Genomic DNA, 22,791 nt, shown 5'->3' with positions numbered 1-22,791 from the left:
ATTAGATACACAAAATCTGATGGAGACTCACAAACAAGAATTGACAATAGTGGATTTGTTAATGAATGGGATGCATATGACTTCCTTTGGTGGTATAATGCAATGATCACAGCCAAGAAAACATTTAAAATCTTCGCCAATGATTTTTCTCAGTGTAGAACAGTAGTCAACAACATCTGACAATGGGTTTTTAACACAGTTGCATCCTTTTTGTTAGAAATATTGATAGAAAATGGAATAACAATGGATGATTTTAGAAGCAAGTTGGAGGAATTATTTGAGTTGAATTCTGTTGAGAGAGATGATTTTGAAAAATTCTCCATTTTCTTGAATACCATGCATGCCACTTGGAACTTGTTACCAAATCAAAAGGAAAATTTAGGAAAAGTTGAAAGTGTAGTGATAGTTCTGTAGTTCAAAGAAGAATCAACACCAAACATTAATGCAAAAGAGTTAGAGATAGTGTTGGATCGATTCCATACTTTCAGGCAAAAGAGTCGAGGATAGATGTATTTACTACATAGTGGGTGTATGTGGTGGTCATTTATTTCACCCTTCTCTCTTCCTAAGTAAGCATGCATAGTGGCATGATTTGGTCCATCAGTTATTATTTTCATTTAGGCCACTTATTTTATTCGAGGATCTATATAGATGCATCACTTCTCATTTGTAAAAGATAGGATTTTGAGATTGTTTCCTTGAGCTACTAAGAAAAAAAAAATTCATTGATTTTTAGTGAATACTTGATGTGTAGAAAAAATGTTGAGGTTGGGGTTGGTAAAAAAAATGTTGTGATTGGTAGAAAAAATGTTAGAGTTTGAGGTTGGTAGAAAAAATGTTGTGATTGCAATGGAAATTATGATGGTATTTTGATGAGTTTGATTGGTTCATACTTTTGACATTTTAGTGGATTGTAAGTCATTGTGCAAAGTTAGCCTAAACTCCTTTCATGCATATGCTTAACTTCTATCATTCACATACTTTTCCTTATGGTTGTGTTTGTGGTGGTACAAAAATATTTTACAAAACCATTTAGCAATGCAATTCACATGTAGTTGTAGCATAACTTGGCAAAATAGATCTTGGTAATTACAAATTTTGTACACCAAAGTACTCTCTATTGTTGTCATTACCCATAGGATTAGAATAGAATTTTCAAAACCCATCCCCCTTTCATTTTTTCATATTATGTGAAAATCCTTTTAAAAAGTACTTCATTGCAAACCTTTTGATAGCTCCCACGTCCAACTTGACTTAAAATGAACCTGAGAAAATATACATAAGGCCCCTTGTGATCATTATAAAATCACATCAACCACCAAGCTTATCTACAACCAAGCCCTAACATAGAAGAAATCTTGGAGTCATCATATGATCTTCTCACAACCTTAGCATACACAAGACCTTATTAAAGAGAGGATAAGATACCTCTTATTTTTGTTCTATTTTTTGGTGGGTCATAAAATTTACCTTCAATAGTGTTCTCTAACCAACAATGGCCTTATGTACTAATAATTAATGATCAAGTCAATAATAAGCGTCTATGTCAACAAACCTATAATGTCTATGTTTCAAATATGGTGGCAAATCAATGTAATTCACGACCCTCCCTAAACAAACCTCAACAAAAAAGTTAGCAAAATAAAGTGAAATCTAGTCATTATTTGGATAATGATCATTAGCATCAAGAAAGCATGGGTATATCAACATTAACATAGCAAGATCCTCATATCTAGTAATGCTCCCTTCATATACTTATGATTAACATAAAAAGGAAAATATTCTCATTTCAAGGTATCTTTGGGCACTAAATCATGTACCTCATTGAGAAAAATTTTAGAAGAAGCCTCTCACCTCTTCCTAACAAGAATAATCTCATTAGTGGTTACACCGTAAATTTCATCCCTGTTACTAATCAGGCTATCAAGAATGGACTGACAACTATTCTTCTAAACACTAGAGCTACTAGCATTGTTTATCAAATCTCTCAATATCTAGATCTCTTGATTAGTTCATGAACAAGGGGGAAATGGTCAATTTATCATGATGTGGATAATAATATCTATGTACCTAAAAAAAAATTTAAAATTAATGTCAAGTGATTTCTATATTATTTTTCTAAAATTTAAAAATAATTAAAGTGCAACTACATTCTTGAACTAGAATTGTTAGTGTAAATAATTAATTATTATTACACTTTACTTAAGTTTACTTAGGATAATGCATTTTTATATTAGTTGTCATGTAGACACTTAGGAATATGCATAGACATATGATTTGTCTTGTTGACAACATAGGAGTTAGCAACTTATTTGAGCACATGGTGTCTACAACATCTCTTTATGAGATACTCCTATGTAAACTTATCCTCTTAGCATCACACAAACTCTTGTACTCAATGGAGGATTAACCACTCTTGGTGGATATGTGCTTAGTTGTGATGTTTATCTCTTTGTTGACTCCTAGTCATTCTAGATGCCTTTATATATAGGCACTTCTAGGGTGTATTCATATCATATCCAATTATTAGATATCCATTATCATTTTAATCATTATTGAGATTCTCATTGGATCACTATTTGTCTCTCTTGTGCTATCTATTAAGCTTCTTAGTCTTGGTGTCAAATTATTACCTTAGGAAATTTTTTACATGGTATCAGAGCTATACCAAATTCTTACATGGGATCAAAGATATACCAAATTTGTACATGGTATCAGAGCCACAGGAGCTTCGTTGCATAGCCATTGGAGAGATTTTTTTTGCAGGTCAAGATTGGAGCTTGGTGGTGCAAATCAAATGTTGACATTAGATTCATAAGGTCAAAAAAACTACAAATCAACTTTCATTTCATCAAAGTCGGACACCTAAGGTGAAATCTAGAGTCATTTGATTTTTGGAGGTGCAACGGTAGTGATTCAAGAAAAATAATTAAAGAGGTGATTTTCAAACAGTGATATCTCCCTCATACAAACTCCTTTTTTCGAGTTATTTTTTTTGTTTTGGGGTAGAATTGTGTGAACTACACATTGGTGTAGGATGTTTGAGATCTTTTTTCTTGAATTTTTTTGCAAATCACAAATCCCAATTTTTGCAACTTTAAAGGCTTAGTTCAGGCTCATCTAGACACATATTCAGGTGCTATTTTTTTGAAAGTGCATAATTTTTTTTCTACTTTCTAGATCTAGTATCAGTTTGGAATAATTTTGAGTAACATAGTACTTTCATAATTTGGTATTTTTTGGCCTATTTTGGCACTTCTAATTAGATCCTTGAGAAATATTATGTGTTGTATTATTGAGTTTGATACAGCTTCATATGTTTTGTTGTAACCATCAAAATTAGAAGTCCACTTACACCCTAAATTGGGAAGTGGTCATTTTAATCACACTAAATATAAAGTTCCAAATCATGCATTGGGGGGGTTTCTTTGATTTTTTTGCATTTTGGGGGTGCATACATTATTTGATCTCATGGAGTCATGTCAAAAGTCTCACTTTGGTTTAAGATTCAAATTGACAAAAAGGAACTATCAAAAATGGAGTGCTTTGATGATTGATCATCTAAGAGAATATAAGGAAGTGTTTCCTTATCTATATTCTAAGATATTTCCACCTAATACTAATTGGGGACATCTGTCTCTTCTTCTTCACTTTATTTATAATAAGGAATATTTTTCTCCCCTTAGTAAGGTAAGTAGTTCTCATAACATTTGGATGTGTCTTTGGGAAGCATATGGAGATCCACGAGTCCCTCCATTACTAGAGGACATCCTACCTCCAGTCACTCTAGTTGTGGTACCTACAACTCCAGTTGAGATCATACCTCCTAATTCTCCTATTGCTTCTATTGATCCAATTCCAGCCACAAATGCTCCTAATAATGCAGCAAGAAACACCATGTCTTCCTATTTCAGCTTCATGGGATGACTTCCTTCTAGACATTAAAGTGTTGTTTGTGGAGTCTTACATTGAAAATGCGGGAGACATTATTAATGACATCCATCTTCTCTTTGTTGATGAGAATTCTTCTTCACTTGTTATGAGGGAACACTCTGACCCTCAACCACTTGATCTTTCTTTTGTGATTGACATGATTGTGGACACTTCTTTTTAGCAGTTGGAGGAGGACTCTTTTACTTCAAAAGAGACATATCAGTCTTTGGAGATTGTATTCCATTCTCCTCAAACATCATATCTTTTGAGAATTATTCCTACTAGTTGGGGAGAATTCCCTACTACACCTATGGCACCACTTCTTCCTACAAGGAGGAACATCATTCAGTTTTCATGGTGCAACTTCCTCAAAAATCAAGGAGCTTCTTTCATGGGTGTGCAGTCATCATTGATGGGAGGCTACATTTCTTCTCTTCCCATATCTTCCTATGAGGATGACTCCTTTTCTTTGGACTTTGATTCACTTTTATACATGGAAATGTTACCTTGTTTTCCACCTTCTTTTAGGGATCCACTAGATTGGCTTGTGGCATCTACATTCATCAAGGACTTGTCAACATATGAGCAAACTTTAGAGGCAGCAACCATATCATACTACATATGGATTCCTCATCCATCTTCCTATCCACAATGGGCAGTATACTTGCACCTATACTTGGTGTATCTCCTTCCTAAAGGGAGAAATGTCATTTGTAGGCATTTGATACTTTTTTGTCTTCATGACATCCTTGTAGGAGATTATTCAATATGGGGGATACCATCATCTATTTTTTCTTATGGGGGATATATGCTTGTATATGCATGATGCATGTCATACTAGGGAGGTCTTGATTACTCCATCCTTGCATGCATCTTTAATTTCTTCATCTCTCTTTTTGGAGAAGGCTTTTCCCATGAGGTTTTCCCTCCTTTATTTTCAAAGAGATTGCATTGCATCACATTATATGTAGAGCATTACATTTGTACATGGGTACCTAACATGACCTAGTAGTCGGGACCCACATTGCATCTTACATTTAGCTTTGTGAGCTTAAGTGCATTCCACTAAGTTGCACTTAAGGGGGGAGGAAGAGATCCATCTACATATTGAGAAACTTTTTCATTCATTAATTCTCACCATTTTTTAACTAAACATGTGGCATAATTATGTGGTATTAATTTTGGAACCTTAATGTTTCCCATAATGCAAGGAAAGAAAGATAAAAGCAAGAAGAAAGGAAGAATATCCACTATCATTTTGATCATTATTGAGATTCTCATTTGATCACTATTTGTCTCTCTTGTGCTATCTATTGAGCTTTTTGATCTTGGTGTTGAATTATTGTCTTAGGAAAATTCTTACATGGTATCAGAGCTATGCCAAATTCTTACAAGAATCAATCACTAAACTTAAATGTAAATAAACAAAATAAGTTAAATAAATTAAAAATTCTATGTATGTATATGTATGCATATAAATCTCTATGTGTGTCACACACGCACATAACATGTATATGGGTCATATCTATTCATATACATGTGTGTATGAATCATGATCTACATACATATATTGACATGAAAGACATGATATACATAAAACATATATTCATATACATGTATGCAGATGCATATACATAGACATGTATATTGATACATATACATATATACCTATATAGACATATAGGTTTATACACACACACATATATGTGTGTATATGTATATACACATACATACATACATACATATATATATATGTATATGTATATACACATGTATATATGTATATGCACATATATACATGTGTGTATAACTAAAAATATTAAATATAAAAAAACAAAAATATATACTTTAAAACATAGAAGTGTATACATATAAAATACTTTTAGAAGGAAAGCAATGTCTAAAAGGCAAAAGTTACCACTTCCAAAACTTCCAAAACCCTACCCTCTAAGTGAAAATGATGAGAGAAATTTCATATGAGGTTATAAAATCCTAAACTTTCGTACTTATGATCCAAAAAAAGTTACCCTCAAAATTTATTTCATTTTTTATATTAAAAAAAAGAGAACTTTAGTTTGAAAGCAATTTAAATGAGTACTTTTGATCGAAAGTGTTAAAGGTTTGATCGAAACTTTTGAGCAATTTCTATTGAAACTACTTGATACAATTTACGGGTTTGACACCTTTTGAGGAAATATTTCCTCCAAGATAGTGTAACCCAAGAAACATAGCACTATAAAAAAAATTGTGTTTTAGAAAAAATACTATTTTTCTAATTCTAGATGATTTATATGCCTATATGTATCCTATCTATCCACTATTATCCTTTTTCACAAAAGACCTAAGCAACATTTGGTTTTTGTCAATTGAAGAATTATTCCTCTTAACCTCAATCCACTAATGCCCTTTTTCACAAAAGACCTAACCAACTTTTGTTGTTTTTCAATTGGAGATTTTTCTCTCTTAGCCTAAGTCAACTATTAACTTTTGTTGTTTTTCAATTGGAGATTTTTCTCTCTTAGCCTAAATCAACTGTTACCCTTTTTCACAAAAAAACTAAGCAACATTTGGTATTTGTCAATTTTTAAAAAAAAATCCCTCTTAACCTCATTAGTCCACCATTACCATTTTTCATAACAGACCTTAGCAACAATTGGTGTTTTCCAATTAGGTATTTCTTCTTCTTAACCTCAATTCAACCATGAGTAGACTAGGAGGAATCAATAGAAATCTAATTCACTTCTTCAAAGGGGTGATATCTACCTCATGTGGAGAGATCCATCTCCATAGAGATCTGAGCTTAGGTTGTACTTGCATAGTTGATTGTCTCCTAAGCCAATGGTTATGCGGCAACATATATGAACCTGCTCTAATTTCAAAGGGGTGGTATATCATTGGGAGAGATCTATCTCCACAGATATTCAAGCTTGGGTTGTACTTTCATATCTAGTTGTCCCCTTAGCCAATGGTTATAGGGCAACATATATGCACCAACTCCCTTTGTTTGTAATGTAAGTGATTTATAATTATGCAATAGGGAAGTTCATTTTTGTGGCACCGTAGAGGACATCGTCTCCATAGAACCCATGAACCCCTTTTTAACACCATGTCCTTGTTCTCTTTGGATTCAAGCGTTGGGATGAATAAAGACCTAGCATAGAAGGAAAAAAATGATTTTATCATCCAAAGGGTCTTTTGGTATTTTTACACTATTAAGAAACAAAATACTTAACACTAAGATAATAAAGATCACAATAACCTAATGATTAGCTATTTCCCATAAATAGTTATTTGTTCTTTAGATTTGGACCCAACTTCAACAAAATCATAAAAGATTTTCTACTATTTTGGATCTACAAAACCAAGGTGGGTGCACCTGAGGGATGAAAGATTTTGCAACTTGGTACTACACACACATTTCACTCATTGCATGACATTTTTAACAATACACATCCCTTATAGCACATTGGTATTAGAGCCATCTACTTAAGAAGACTAGTTTGAAGGTACTAGAAGCACAAAGATTGAGATGTCTAAAAGAGAAGTACCCAAGCTCAATAGAGATAACTTTCCTACATGGAAAATTTTAATGAATCTATACTTGGAGATCATGCAGAATCTACCATTTTAGTGGAACATGTTGATCCAGTTGGAGTTCTAACTATTGAAGATATGAAGAAGAAGAAAGAACACAATCAAACGAGGTGGAGATTGCCTCTACCCTAAGCTATTCCAAATTTGATGATATCAAAGGTCTTGATATTGCAAATAAAATGTGAGATTCCCTAGCCACCATCTATGGAGGAGACAAAAATATTTAAAGAGCCAAATCTGAGAGTCTCAGAGGTAAGTATGATGATATGAGAGTGGAAGAAGGTGAAAATATTGCTCAATATGTTGTTAGAATAAAAGAATTTTTTAGTGCAATAAGAGGAGCTACTGGTCATATAGATGATGATATTGTGTTAAGAAAAGTCTTGAGAAAACTACTGCCTATTTATGTTGTTAGATTTCCTTCAATTCAAGAACTAAAATATATTCTAGGAAATGATCTAACCCTTGAAGGTCTGGTAGGGAGACTCACTAATTTTGAGCTATCTAACTTTGATAATTAAAAACTTGAGTCTTGAATTTTCTTTCAAATCTAAGTTGTTATTGAAGGACTCTAATGAGGTGAAGCAGAAGAAGAGGAAGATAAAGATAAAATATGTTGGAGTTGAGGAAAGCCAACTTCGAAGACGCCAAGATCACCTGCATGCGAAACCTATCAAAGAGAAGCCATAGAAGGGAAGAGCATAGAGCATGGGCAAAAAACCCTAAACGGACATGAGAGCCATCATAATGCAAACACAAGAAGAAATGTATTTACAATAAGAAATGATGTGATGTTGTTGTTCAAATACAATGAGAGAGAGCCCGAATATAAAGAGCTCATGGAAGCTTGTAGAACAAGCTGGAAGGTGGTAGAAGATAAGTGTGACAACTAGAAGGGAACAAACTCCCGTGTTGTCAACAACTAACCACTACATGCATTAAATACAAAAGTATTAAATAAATGCATGACCTAAGTAAGCTTAAGTAATAGAATAAATAATTAAATATTAATTATTTACTCTAACACCCCCCCTTAAGTGCAACTTAGGGAAATGCCTTAAGCTCACAAAACAAGGATGAAATGCATAATGGGTCCCGGCAACGAGGCCATTTTAGGTACCCAAGTACAATGCAAGAAAATGCAACCTCTGTAAGCAGGGAAAGAGAGAAAACCACATGGGAAAAACCCTCCCCTAAAAAGAGGTAAGAACCCAGTGAAGAGCTGAAGAAGTCTCCAACTAGGGAAATTGTCCCCTAAATCAGGAACAAAGAGTGATCATGAAGAAGCAGCATCACTGAAGCATGAAGAAGTTGCAAATCTGCCAAACTGCTGATCTGAAGAAACCTCCATGGAAGAAGAAGGCACGAACTGAGCATGTCTATATGGTAGATGATCCATCTCACCGAAATGCATAGGTAGCCAACCACTGCAATCGCCTTGTACATAGGATCAACCACTGAATACATAGTTCACACTATCGAACCATCGAATCATGGATGCATTAGAACACAACATAACCCCCCCTTAATGTAGACGAGGTGTGATGACAGGCAACTGAGAAGGTGAGCCAAAATCTCCTGCAAACGAACCAAGAACGAGGAAAGAGGAAAAGAGATACAGACACCGATAAAGACACGGTCTAACTGACTCTGCATGGGGCTAATGTCGTGGAAGGGACACTCACTTGACAAAGGGAGAATGCCTAAAACAGCAAACAAATAATCCCCCCCATGGTGCTTTATGAAATAGTGCAAGTACAACTGACTCAAAACAACGTTCATGACTCCCAGAATGCAAAAGTGACACTTTATCTCAGTGCGAAACAAAAAGGTGCTTCAAAAAGATAGCTATAATGATCATAACTGAAAAATAGCTGAACCAAAAGAAAGTACAGCCGAAAAGAAAGCAAACCATGCCAGGAAAACGATCCTCGGGCCTAAAACAGTCAAAATATCCACCATATAGCTAAAACGCCAAAACTATGATAGAAAGAGCAGAGGCCAAAAAACAAAGAAAAATAACTACATTTCTGAAAATATGAGAAAACCAGCTTTCCAAAAATATAAAGTTTTCCAAAAACAGACATGGGACGCAAAAGATATGATTGCCGGAGTCAAAAATAGGACTTCGGACTTCAACAGAAAAAACAAGCAATAAAAAAGCATCAAAACCTAAAAATACCTACACCAAAATCTTCGTCTCGGAACCAGCTTTTTGGTGCTTCTTTCGGATCGGAAAAATATCTCCGTATGCAAAAGTTATGGCCAAAAAACCACAAGTAGGTCCAAAAGTGAATCAGGCGAGGTGCATGCAAGGGCTGATGCAGCGCTGACGTCAGCATTTGACGGGAAAAAATTTGACGGCCCGTCACCCATCGCTGCAAAAAAGAGTGCCACGTGGCACGCCACGTGGCAAAACTGACGTGGCAGGGGTGACGTGGCGGGTCCACGTGGCAAGGTGCCACGTGGCGCCCAGGCCACGTGTCACCCCCGCAGTGGCTGATTCGGCTGACGGTGCTGCACAGCTATCGAGCGGAGGACTGGGCAGAGCGAAGGCGACGGAACCAGGAGGAGGTGGCCGCAGGGGCGGCGGACTAGGATGCGCCGCCGGTGGAGATCCACAGTCAGGCGACGGCCGGGAGGAGGTCGGGCCACGACGGAGCGCGGGCGGCGCTGCCTGCTGCGGCCGCTACGGGCTGCGTGCAGGTGGCGCGGCGGTGCGCCCCAAAAAGTTTTTTTTTTTTGTTTTTCTCAAGCCGTGCGTCCGTACGATCTGTACGGCAGCAACCCTAGAGGCCTCAAAAAATCGCCAAAATTGCCCTGTCTCCAAAAATGACAAGTTTTATATGAATCCTGACTGCAAACGGCCTTCCGGATCCATTGGTGATGTCCGTTTGGTCCCAAAGTGCTCCGAAAAATTTTTGATCCCCTGATTTGAAAAAAAATTGCACAAACAAACTAGGGTTTGTGACTCCAAATCATGGCTTCAAAATTTCTTCAACGAAGCTGCAGCAGGAAGGCTCTGATACCATGTTGGAGTTGAGGAAAGCCAACTCCGAAGACGCCAAGATCACCTGCATGCGAAACCTATCAAAGAGAAGCCATAGAAGGGAAGAGCATGGAGCACGGGCAAAAAACCCTAAATAGACATGAGAGCCATCATAATGCAAACACAAGAAGAAATGTATTTACAATAAGAAATGATGTGATGTTGTTGTTCAAATACAATGAGAGAGAGCCCGAATATAAAGAGCTCATGGAAGCTTGTAGAACAAGCTGGAAGGTGGTAGAAGATAAGTGTGACAACTAGAAGGGAACAAACTCCCGTGTTGTCAACAACTAACCACTACATGCATTAAATACAAAAGTATTAAATAAATGCATGACCTAAGTAAGCTTAAGTAATAGAATAAATAATTAAATATTAATTATTTACTCTAACAAAATATGTGTCTAGTGACAGTGATACAAATGAGGAAGATGTTGAACAATTGGAAGCACTAATGGCAAAGAGATTCCATAGAGAAAAAGGCAAGTTCAAAGGTAAGTTACCCATCATTTATTTCAATTGAAATGAGGTTAGTCATATTGCTGCAAGATGTACACATAAGAAGAACTATAGAGGTGGTGACAAGTACAAGATTGGAAGAGAAGATGACAACAAAGATTACAAAGATAAAGGCAAAAGGTCATGCTACATAGCTAAAGAGGAAACAAGGGATGACTCTGATAAACATAATGATGAAGTGGTGTATGTTACAATGAATAATGAATCTGATGAAGATGAGGCAATTGCACTTGTGACTTGTGTGAGCAAAAATGATAAATGGATTATTGATAGTGGATGCTCACATCACATGACTGGAGACAAAAGTAAGTTCATTACCTTAAATTGTTATGATGGAAATGGTATAAGATTTGGTAATGATGCACCACGTTTGATAAAAGGAAAAGGTTCTATCAAACTCCTAGATAAGATTTCCTGTGACAATACTTACTATGTTGAAGGACTAAACTATAACTTGTTGAGTGTGTCACAATTGAATAATTTGGGATGCAAGGTTGAATTTGGAAAAAAGACTACTAAGATATATGACACAAATGGGAAATTGATTGGAAAAGGTGATCAAACTAGAATTAATCTATTCTATCTTGATATAGAGGATGCTACTTGTCTTGTTGTAAAATTTGATGATGAATGTCTTTGGCACAAGGGTTGTGTCATGTTAATTTTGATAACTTGGTTAGTATCTAATGTTGTTAGATTTTCTTCAGTTCAAGAACTGAAATATATTATAGGAAATGATCTAACCCTTGAAGGTCTAGTAGGGAGACTCACTACTTTTGAGCTATCTAACTTTGATAATTAAAAACTTGAGAGTCTTGAACTTGCTTTCAAAGCTAAGTTGTTATTGAAGGACTCTAATGAGGTGAAGCAGAAGAAGAGGAAGATAAAGATAAAATATGTGTCTAGTGACAATGATACAAATGAGGAAGATGTTGAACAATTGGAAGCACTAATGGCAAAGAGATTCCATAGAGAAAAAGTCAAGTTCAAAGGTAAGTTACCCATCATTTATTTCAATTGAAATGAGGTTAGTCATATTGTTGTTGGATGTACACATAAGAAGAACTACAGAGGTGGTGACAAGTACAAGATTGGAAGAGAAGATGACAACAAAGATTACAAAGATAAAGGCAAAAGGTCATGCTACATAGCTAAAGAGGAAACAAGGGATGACTCTGATAAACATGATGATGAAGTGGTGTATGTTACAATGAATAACGAATCTAATGAAGATGAGGCAACTACACTTGTGACTTGTGTGAGCAAAAATTGATAAATGGATCATTGACAGTGGATGCTCACATCACATGACTGGAGACAAAAGTAAGTTCATTATCTTAAATTGTTATGATGGAAATGGTATAAGATTTGGTAATGATGCACCATGTTTGATAAAAGGAAAAGGTTCTATCAAACTCGTAGATAAGATTTCCTGTGACAATACTTACTATGTTGAAGGACTAAACTATAACTTGTTGAGTGTGTCACAATTGAACAATTTGGGATGCAAGGTTGAATTTGGAAACAAGACTACTAAGATATATGACACAAATGGGAAATTGATTGGAAAAGGTGATCAAACTAGAATTAATCTATTCTATCTTGATATAGAGGATGCTACTTGTCTTGTTGTAAAATTTGATGATGTATGGCTTTGGCACAAGAGGTTGTGTCATGTTAATTTTGATAACTTGGTTAATATCAGTAACATGAAGAAAGTTAGAATTTTCCTAAGTTGAAGAAGCCTGATAATGTGGTGTGCTGTCAGCTAGGCAAAATGACAAAGTTAAGCTTTAAGAGTAAAACCTATACCTCCAAAGAAATACTAGAGATTGTTCATACTAACTTGTGTGGACTGATTTAAGTGCAAAGCTACAAGGGAGATAAGTACATAATGTTATTTGTTGATGATTACTCTAGGATGATGATAGTTATATTTTTTAAATAAAAATATGATGCCTTTCAAATGTTTAACTGGTACTTGGCAAGAGTTGATAAAGAAATAGGTAAGAATCTAAAATGTTTAAGATCAGACAGGGGAGGATAATTCACATCAAATGAATTTGAGATGTTCTGCAATGATGAAGGAATCAAAAGATAGACATCTGCCCCTAGGACCCCTATACAAAATGGAATAGTTGAAAGGAGAAACAAGTCTATAATGGACTATGCTAGAACACTCATGATGGAGAAGAATGTTACTTTTAAATGCTAGAGAGAAGCTATAAGTACTGCTATCTATACCTTGAACAATGTGCAAATCAAGAAAGATACTCATTCAACACCTTTTGAACTATGGTATGGATATCCACCCAATGTAAAATATTTTAAGGTATTTGGAAGTAAGTGTTACATTTTTAAAGATGTTAGGAATGGAAAACTTGATGCAAAAAGTGAAGAAGGTATATTCCTAGGATATTCCACAAGAAGAAAATCTTATAAGTGTTTGATACTAACACTAACGAAATTGTGGAAAGTGTAAATATGAATTTTGATGTATTTATAGAAGTACATGAGGCTAAACCTATGAAAAAGCCAAAAGAATAAAAATCATTTGTATGCTTTTATGAAGGAGTGCCTGCTGAAGAAGATGTTGCAAATTAAGTTACAAATCAACAGAAAGTTTCACTAACTACCGAGTCACACCTTATGAATGTTGATTTGCATTCAGGAACTAAGTTGCATTCAAATGTCAAGTTATAGAATTAAGAAGATGAACACTCTAATTTTGAGATTAGCACACATGAAAGAGATGGTAAGATACCTGATAGAGATATACATAGTGATTCTGAAACTGAAAGACAAATTAAAGAAACAAGAGTTGAACCAAGATTGTCTAAATATGTCAAAAGACATTATCCTACTACTCAAATCATTGGAGATAAAGATGCTAGACCAATGACAAGAAATAGATTGAGAAGTGAATCATGTTTACTGAGCATGAAGGAACCCAAAATAGTGAAAGATGGATAAGAAGATGTGGACTAGTACAAAACCATGGAAGAAGAGATTGAACAAATAGAGAAGAACAAAACATGGAGTCTAATTCCTAGACTAGAAGACAAAAATGTGAGTGGCGCCAAGTGGGTATTCAGAAAAAAACTAGATGAGAATAGTGAAGTCACAAGAAATAAAGAAAGATTAGTTTGCAAGGGATATGCACAAGAAGAAGGAATTTATTATGGAGAGACATTTGCCCCTATTTCTAGATTGGAAGGAATAAGAACTCTCCTTGCTTATGCTACATATAAAGGTTTCAAAGTTTACCAAATGGATGTTAAATCTACATTCCTAAATGGCATACTAGAGGAAGAAGTTTATATAGAATAGCCAGAAGGTTTTGTTGATGATAAAAATAAGAACATGGTATGTAGACTACATGAAGCTCTATATGGTTTGAAACAAGCACCTAGAGCATGATATGAGAGATTTCATAATTATCTTGTGAAGATTGGATTTGAAAGGACTGATTCCAACAATAATCTATACATAAAGATAGAGAAAGGAAAAGGTATCTTGTTGTCTAAAATATTTGTTGATGATATCATATTTGGAGGACAAGATGTTTTATGTAAGGATTTTTCAAATTAGATGAAGCAAGAAGTCTAAATGTCTATGTTTGGAGAAATCAAATTTTTTTGTGGGTTTGCAAGTATATCAGATGAAGCATGGTATATATATCACTCAGTCAAAGTATGTCAAGGAAATATTAAAAACTTATGGATTATAGGATTTCAAACCAGTAAGTACACCTATGGTGACATGACACAAGTTGTCAAAGAATGATGATTCTGCTGAGGTGAATCAAACATTATATAGGTCTATGATTGGAAAATTACAATATGTCGTACATAGCAAACTTGAAATTGCATTATTTGTAAGGATATTTGCAAGATTCTCTACTAATCCCAGGGAGAATCATTTAATGGTTGTGAAGATAATAATGAGATATCTGAAAGGAATAGAAGAGTTTGGTCTGTACTACAAGAAGAATGAAAATTTTGAATTGAGAGCCTACATTGATACAAATTGGGCTAGAAACATTGATGATAGAAAGAGCACCAGTGGAGGAGCATTTTTTTTAGGCAAGAGACTAGTTACATGGACTAGCAAGAAACAAAGTTGTATTTCACAATCTACTGCAAAAACTAAATATGTTGTTGTTGTTGTAAACTACACAAACATTGTATGGATCAAACAACTACTCAAAAGAATGAAGGAAAATATCACAAAACCAGTGATACTTTATTGTGATAATACAAATGTGATCAATATATCAAAGAATCCAGTGATGCACACAAAGACAAAGCACATTGCAATCAAGTATCATTACTTGAGAGAGTTAGTTCAAGATAAAGAAGTGAAGATGGAATATGTCAACACAAAGGAGCAAATTGATGATATCTTCACAAAACCATTACCTAAGGATGCTCATGAGTATCTAAGAGATAAATTATGGGTGATACCCCTATCAAAGGCTATCTAAGTAACAAGAGGAGTGCCCTACATCAAGAAAGCTAACATTCATATGTTACAAATTGATGCAGAGGATCTTATTTTAGGAGCTACCTAAAGTAATCATCGAACTAAAACTTCAAAATAGTCACAAGCAAGGTAACAAAGGGAGAAACTAAAGAAACTACAAAATCTTATATCTACATATTTTTAGACGAAAAATTTTTGGTATATGTCTTTGGCATTGTTGTCAAAGAGGGAGATGTTCTACTGATCAAGAGCCAAAACAAAGAAAGGAGATATTGATCAAGAGCTAGAAAAGATAGATCAAAGCAATGTATAATCACAGAGGGAGATATTTGTTATAAATTTTGAGGGAGATATCAAGAGATTGTTGTCAAAGAGCTAAAGAGTTCTACTAATATTAGAGGGAGATCAGATAATTGTTGATGTTTCTGATTAGAAGAGGACACATGTATGATGAGGGAGATAGAGAAGAATGTAAGAAAGATGGAGAAATCCTAATCTATCTAGTAAGAGGGAGATACAAAAAGGAACTCAGAGGGAGTTATAAGAAAGAGTTTTGTAACTTAATTAGAAGATGGAAGTTGCTAATAGAGGGAGAAATTTTGATACAAGTTTCTTTTTGGTATTGTCTTATTGTTTTAACCTAGTTAGTTTGGTTGAATAAGTTGTTCATCATTTGATTGACTTAGTTAATCCATTTGGTTTGCCATCAATATCAAAGAGGGAGATTGTTGAGATTTGATTGAAAAGATCATTATTGAAAGAGATTATTGAAAGAGGGAGATTGTTGAAGAAGACTATGTGTTTCAATTATTAATTTTTCATTGATGTCAAACTTGTTATTTGTTGGTAAGACAACTGCTTTACATTTCAAGTACTGCCGATTAGTTGATTGATGAAGAGGATTTGACCAATAAGATGTAACAAAAGAACCTAGAGGAAAGCTTGAGTTATGATTATGTAATGAAGTACAAGGATCAGTTAAGACAATGATGACATGATTTATTGATAATCTACTTAAGGTTACAAATGTTGGCTGCACTTAGAAAGTTTAGAAGAACAAGTTTGTCTGCCAAGCTTGATTGAGTGGATAGTAGGTGCCGAGAAAAAGACAATGCAAGCTAAGTAGAAAGTTAGTTGGATCCGAATGAAAGAAAATTCTAGTAGATGTCGAGCAAGATAGTTGATGCCGAGCAAAGTTTAGTTGATGTTGAGCATCAATAAACTTTAGTTGATGCCAAGTGAGCTCATAATAAATGTTGAGCAATGTTGTATGTGTTGAGCATCAGAAGGTTGATAATATCAAGCTATTGCATTATGTTAATGATCAAAGATTCACTGAATCTAAGCCAACAAGTTTGTTTTCTTGAAACTTGTGAACCAAGAGGAAGATAAGGTTGATGAGCTAGTGGCACAAAACGCGATGTAAACAATTTTTGAGGCAAATTCAAATGGATTCTAGGAGAAGTTTCTAGAAGAGATACAAGATATGGGTTAGATACATTGTATCCTACCTAATCCATCCAAACCCTAATTTGGATGATGAAAATGAGCAAGAAAGTATCCTAATTTCATATTTATAGGAGTTTCTAGTCATAAAAAAAAAGTTGTCATGTGCGAGAACCTAAGGAAGAGGAGTCAAGGTTTTTTTTTCATCAAGTGACCTAAGAGGAGAATCTACAATGGAATGTTAAGCAAAAGGGCTTAAGGAGATGAATTCTTGAAGGGTGAACAAGCTATCAGAGCTATAAAGTATGAAAGCCAAGCAGAAATAAGGACTAAACAAAGATCTATAATTTGCAAGAGAAGTTGTAAGTTGTATCAGATGAAAGCTTTACTGTTACTCTCTAATAATTGTATCAATCTAGGATAAATCTTATGGATTAAGGTTGACCTAACAGTCATTTGTAAATCCTTTAACCAAGTGGCATTCTAAGTGAATAGCCTAAAGTCCTCTAACAAGGCTTACTTCTAATAAGGTGATTGAAATCCCTTAACCGGGTCACATTTAACAGTCTGTATTGTAACCTTTAATAGGGTTGGTCTTTCATAGGGTATCACTTTAGAAGAGTAAAAAGGAGTAGCATGTTACTGGTGGTTTTTCCCAAATTGGGTTTCCATGTAAATCATTGTATCAAGTGTGTTGATGAATCTATTATGTTTTGTGCTTAACATTTATGCAAGTTGATTTGACAGTAACCTGCAAGTTTTAGTGATTGCATAATCTTATGGATGCATGCATGGATATGAATGTTTTATGGGTTCACTAAGTTGTTAAAAGTTTTATTTATACATCTGGACCTTGGATAACTGATTCAACCCCCCCCCCCCCCCACCCTCTCAGTTGTTCTAAAGTATTCCAATAGTATCCTATTCCCTCTCTCCTCATATGCTTTTAGTATTTCTTCAAACTTGGCATTGAGTTCTAGGAATTTATTTTTCTCTTTTCCAACAACCACCATCCCAAAGTTCATCATTTCTTTATTCATTTTATTCACCTCCTCACTGTCCACTTCATTTTCTCTGTATACCTTGAGAGTGCCCGTATGTTCAACATTTGAAATTTCTTGTATCATGGTTTTGTCTCTTTTTTCAATAGACCAAATCACCAATGCTCAGTGATCATTGTTGTACTTTCTCCTCTATGTGCTTGCAAAATCTCCTCAATTTTATACTAGACATCCTTTTCTTTTCTAACAGAGTCAAAAATCATAGCATTAGCTATGTCCCACTCAGGTAATATCAAAACTCCTAACTCTTTCAATAATTGTCTTCCCCCTTTAGGGGTCAATTATGAAAATTCCTCCATGAAATTGGTCTTAACCTCTTCCTCAATCTCAAAGTCCAACTTATTTGGTTTCTCTTCTTTTATTGATTTGCACTTATTCTCAAAATTGCCAATGTTTCTTCTCCATAAAAAGTGTGCAAAGTCTCTAGATTTCACAAAAAAATTATCATCAATGAATTTTTTAGAGGCTTGTGCAATTATAGGGTCTATCTCCCTAACTCTATAGTCTACAACAAAAATGTCAAAAGATGCTATAGGAGGCTCTTCAGGTATTCCTCCTTTTATATCAATAGTTGTAATGAAAATGTTTCCTTCCCCTCTAATCTATCTCAGTTGTTCTCTTAGAGATGCCTCATCACCTATTTTATGTGGAGTTTAGGATGGTGAATATTCTCCTGCATGGGAAGATGATCCTTCATACTTTATCTGATTCTGGAAATTTTTTCTTGTCAAGATGGTCCTTGTTCCAACCTCTATTTTTTGGGGGAATTTGTGTCAAGTGGACTTTCTATGCTTGGCCTTTTGTATGGAGGAACATATTGTATATTCTGAGCCACAACATATCTAGCCTTTTTTTGTAATGTATATTGACCTAGAGTTACAATTATTCTACTATTTAAACTTCTTTCCACCTTAGCATCTTTTTTTGGATGTGCCTTTGCTATAATTTCTTTCTTCTCATTCAAGGTTTGCATAATTCTAGCAAAATTATTCATCAACATATCCATTTTGGCCCCCCAATAGTTCTTATCTACCAAAGGATCATATTTGGGCTCAAACGCATTTATAAAGTCCAAGGCTTTGCTTTAACTATCCATTTTTATTTTCTAACTTCCTTCTCCTATAGTGAGAATTTGTTTCTAATTATATCCTTAGGGAAATATACAGTTTATGTAAGAGCCTTAGCCTTACTTATTTTCCTGAGGAGATCATAGAATCCCTCTAGATCAATATAACAAGCATGGGATTGGGCCATTTGATACTTATCTAAAAATTTCCCCAAGCTTCATCATGTCTTAACAAACACAAAATCATGGATAACAGTAACCATTCAAAAGAATGCACCTTTAGACTTTCCTAGAAAATCCCTTTCATTAGTTGACCCAATTTTCCATAACAATTCTACAATTCCCACATTCAAAGGCACCTAGTAGGGGAGCACATGGGATTTTCCCAAGAAGCCATTAACTTTAAAAATAGTAGAAATAGCATAGGGGATGATATGTCCCCAATTATGACTTACCAACAGCCCTTTGGCATGATCTTTAGGTCTGATTAATTCTAACAGGGGTTGTGGTATTCTAGGGCTATCCCCTCTCAACAACAATCTAAGCCTTGAAGCAAAGTATCTATCAAATTTGACAAAACTAGCATCAATGACCTCCCATGTTATGTCTACACTCCACAACTGAACTAGGATTCGTTCTCCATCTCTCTCCAATTCCAATTTCATCTCTTTGGAGAAGAAAGTAACTCCTTTATATAGACATATATACATCAATAATGAGTACCAAAAAAAAGGCCTATTAACCTTAGCCTGTGCTATTTTAATTAGTCCATTTTGAATCTCTTCAGCTAAAAAAGTAGCAAAATTCAGAATTGAACTCATTCCATACTGTAAAGTTTGAGCTATAATGAGAACAATAGAGCCTTGAATGTGATATTGCTCATCCATTCCAAAGATTTTGCAAAGATAAAAATATAAGGTTTGTGCCCTAGGATTAAAATACTTTTTCAGCAAGGGTTCTGGGGTATTCAGCATGACCAAAGGCAATGATCCAATCTTAATAAAATGTTGTTGTAATGGCCCTCCCCTTAGATATGTCCATTGTGCATCATATCTGGCCTGATGGTCTTCCATGTCAATCTTCTCATGAACAACATGGTTATGGTTTAGCTTGAATACTTCTCTGATTAGTTTGGGTGAAACCCTAAAAAGGTTATCTCCTACATGGTTCTTTACAACTCTAGTAATTGGGTCATATTTCTTAGCCATGTCTATTTGTAGATCACCATCAAAGAAGACTCCAAGGACAATCAATTTGCATATATCAAATTCCAAAGCATTACTCATTGGAGTATCCAAATTTTTTTTTGTAAACCACTTCTTAAAAAGTTCTAAACCTCCCACTAAGACCTCTACATCTCTCAAGTAATTTTTCCTATCATAGAAACCCTCACTAACTAACAACCTAGGGTTTTTTTGAATGAATTCTCTACCCTTTGTTAATTTGTTTACTAATGGAGGTATTTGTTCTAGAAAATCATCATTAACTGCCCTTTTTAAGTAATCTACCTTGCCAAAAAAGTCCTTGCGAGGAGGCATTTTCAATTTACCCTAGCACAATTCACAATTTTTCAATTCTTAGAAGTTTCAAAGAAGTTACCCACTTCTTTTTGCCCTTTAGTCACTTTGCAAATTTCTAAAAACCTTGAAAATTCTTGCCTTAGCTTTTGGAAATGCCTGCACTGTGAGAATTTTACAATTGTGTGGCTTAATAATGATGAATTAGGCAATATACTACAATGTTAAGGTCACATGAAGTGGCACTAAACTGAATTAATGCTTCAGACATTCAATTTCAAGTTATGCTTTTAAGTTTAAATTTCCTTCGTCAATCATAAAGCATTGAATGGCTTGATTTGAAAATAAGAAGGTTGTGTTAAAACTTTAGAAAATATGCCATGCATCAAATAGGTGCATTCCTACATTACATAAACCTTGAGCACTTTCACAAAGCAGTGAAGCACTGATCATTGATCTTCTAAAGATCAACAATCATTAAAATTCATTACAACTTGACAAATATGGCTTTAAGATTACGACCCCACTAACACACTCATTTCTAGCTTAGCAAATACATGTGTTGTTTCACCAATCACTATGTTCCATATCATCATCCTTTTCCACCCTGGTGTGATTCGACGATCTCCTTTATGATAGGTCCCACTTTTCCACATGACGTGCAAGTGCTTTACCACTTTGTTTAAAGTTCTTTCACTTTGATGATGTAGATAAGTGCTACCCATTGATCTTCCAAAGATCAACAGTGTGATAATCTTGCCCCTTTTTATTCAGTCAACAAAATCTAACCAATAAATGCATTGCCTTTATCCAACGTGTTTGACATTTTCCAACTGTACACGCTATATTAATACCTTTCACAGCTATGGGTTCATGACATCATCATATGCTACGTGTCTTGCAGGCATTTTCCCGCATTACATAAACCTTGAGCTTGTTCATATTACAGTCATACACCACCTGTTGATCTTGAGAAGATCAATGGTGTACAAACCTTATGTTCTTTAAACTATGAAAACCTCCTTTATGACGTCACTGAAGGCATGTGTCACCAAGGCGCTTTATCACTTTGGTTAAAATCTGCACATCTTCACAAAATGGTAATAAGCCCACCGTTGATCTTATGAAGATTGATGGCTTAATGATATGGTAGGAAAAGTAACCCCACTACTTCACTCAACCAATGATATTTTTGGAAAATGGAACGTGCATTGACCCTTACTAATAGCTCTGAAAAAGTTCTGACAATTTACTAACAAGTTCTAGTCTTTGTGGCATAATTACAATCCAATGTCACCAAGTGCTACGTGGTACAAAGGTGCTTTCCCGCATCACATAAACTTCAAGAAAATTCATCTAGAGGGCATGCATTCATCGTTGATCTTGCAAAGATCAATGGTCATCCCAAACAAACCACCGCAGTTAAGATATTTCGCCAAATTCTTAGGAAATAACCATGGTTAGGGCATTATGTATATGAAAAGTTTTATTTCACAGAAAGTAATAAAATAAATTTGGGAAAAATAAAAACTTAGGATAAGATTCTCCCGCACAATTTTATTTAAAATATTACCTTTGATTACTTTGAGGGTTAGGGCAAGACAAAACAAGGGCTTATGGAACTAAGCAAATTTCATCTAAGGTTTTGACAAATTTCACAAGACTTCAAAACCCTAAACTAAGGTGTTTTACCTTAAGGTATAACAAAACATAAAGGGTGAAAAACCAGGCCAACATAGTCTAAAACAATAACTAGTTGTAGATGTGTTTAGGTGTCAATAATTTCCAGATAGTTGTCAAGTTTATGTGTGCATTGTCAACCATGAAGTAGTTTGTTGTCAATCTAATTGATAGTCATTTATGAATCTTGGTGGGTCAAGATATTGTATAAATATGCATCTATTATTCAATGATAACAAGCTTCATGTTTGGTTTTTATGTTTTTTTACTGTTGTTCCATTTTTTAATATGTTATCAAAGCCATCTTCGTGTTAATTATGTGTGTTACAAAAGAAGCAATCAAGGGGATGAGGCCTAGAAAAGAGCCACCAAATTTTAGTGGTGGTGATAATTTCATTAAAGATGAACTTATTTTATTTTGAGGAGGGCAATGGTTTGAAC

This window comes from Cupressus sempervirens, chromosome 11, assembly GCF_028749045.1.
Source record: "Cupressus sempervirens isolate cs-2001-9-10 chromosome 11, ASM2874904v1, whole genome shotgun sequence".
Classification (NCBI taxonomy): Eukaryota; Viridiplantae; Streptophyta; class Pinopsida; order Cupressales; family Cupressaceae; genus Cupressus; species Cupressus sempervirens.
The sequence above is the reverse complement of the archived record's forward strand: the minus strand, read 5'-3'. Positions refer to the sequence as shown.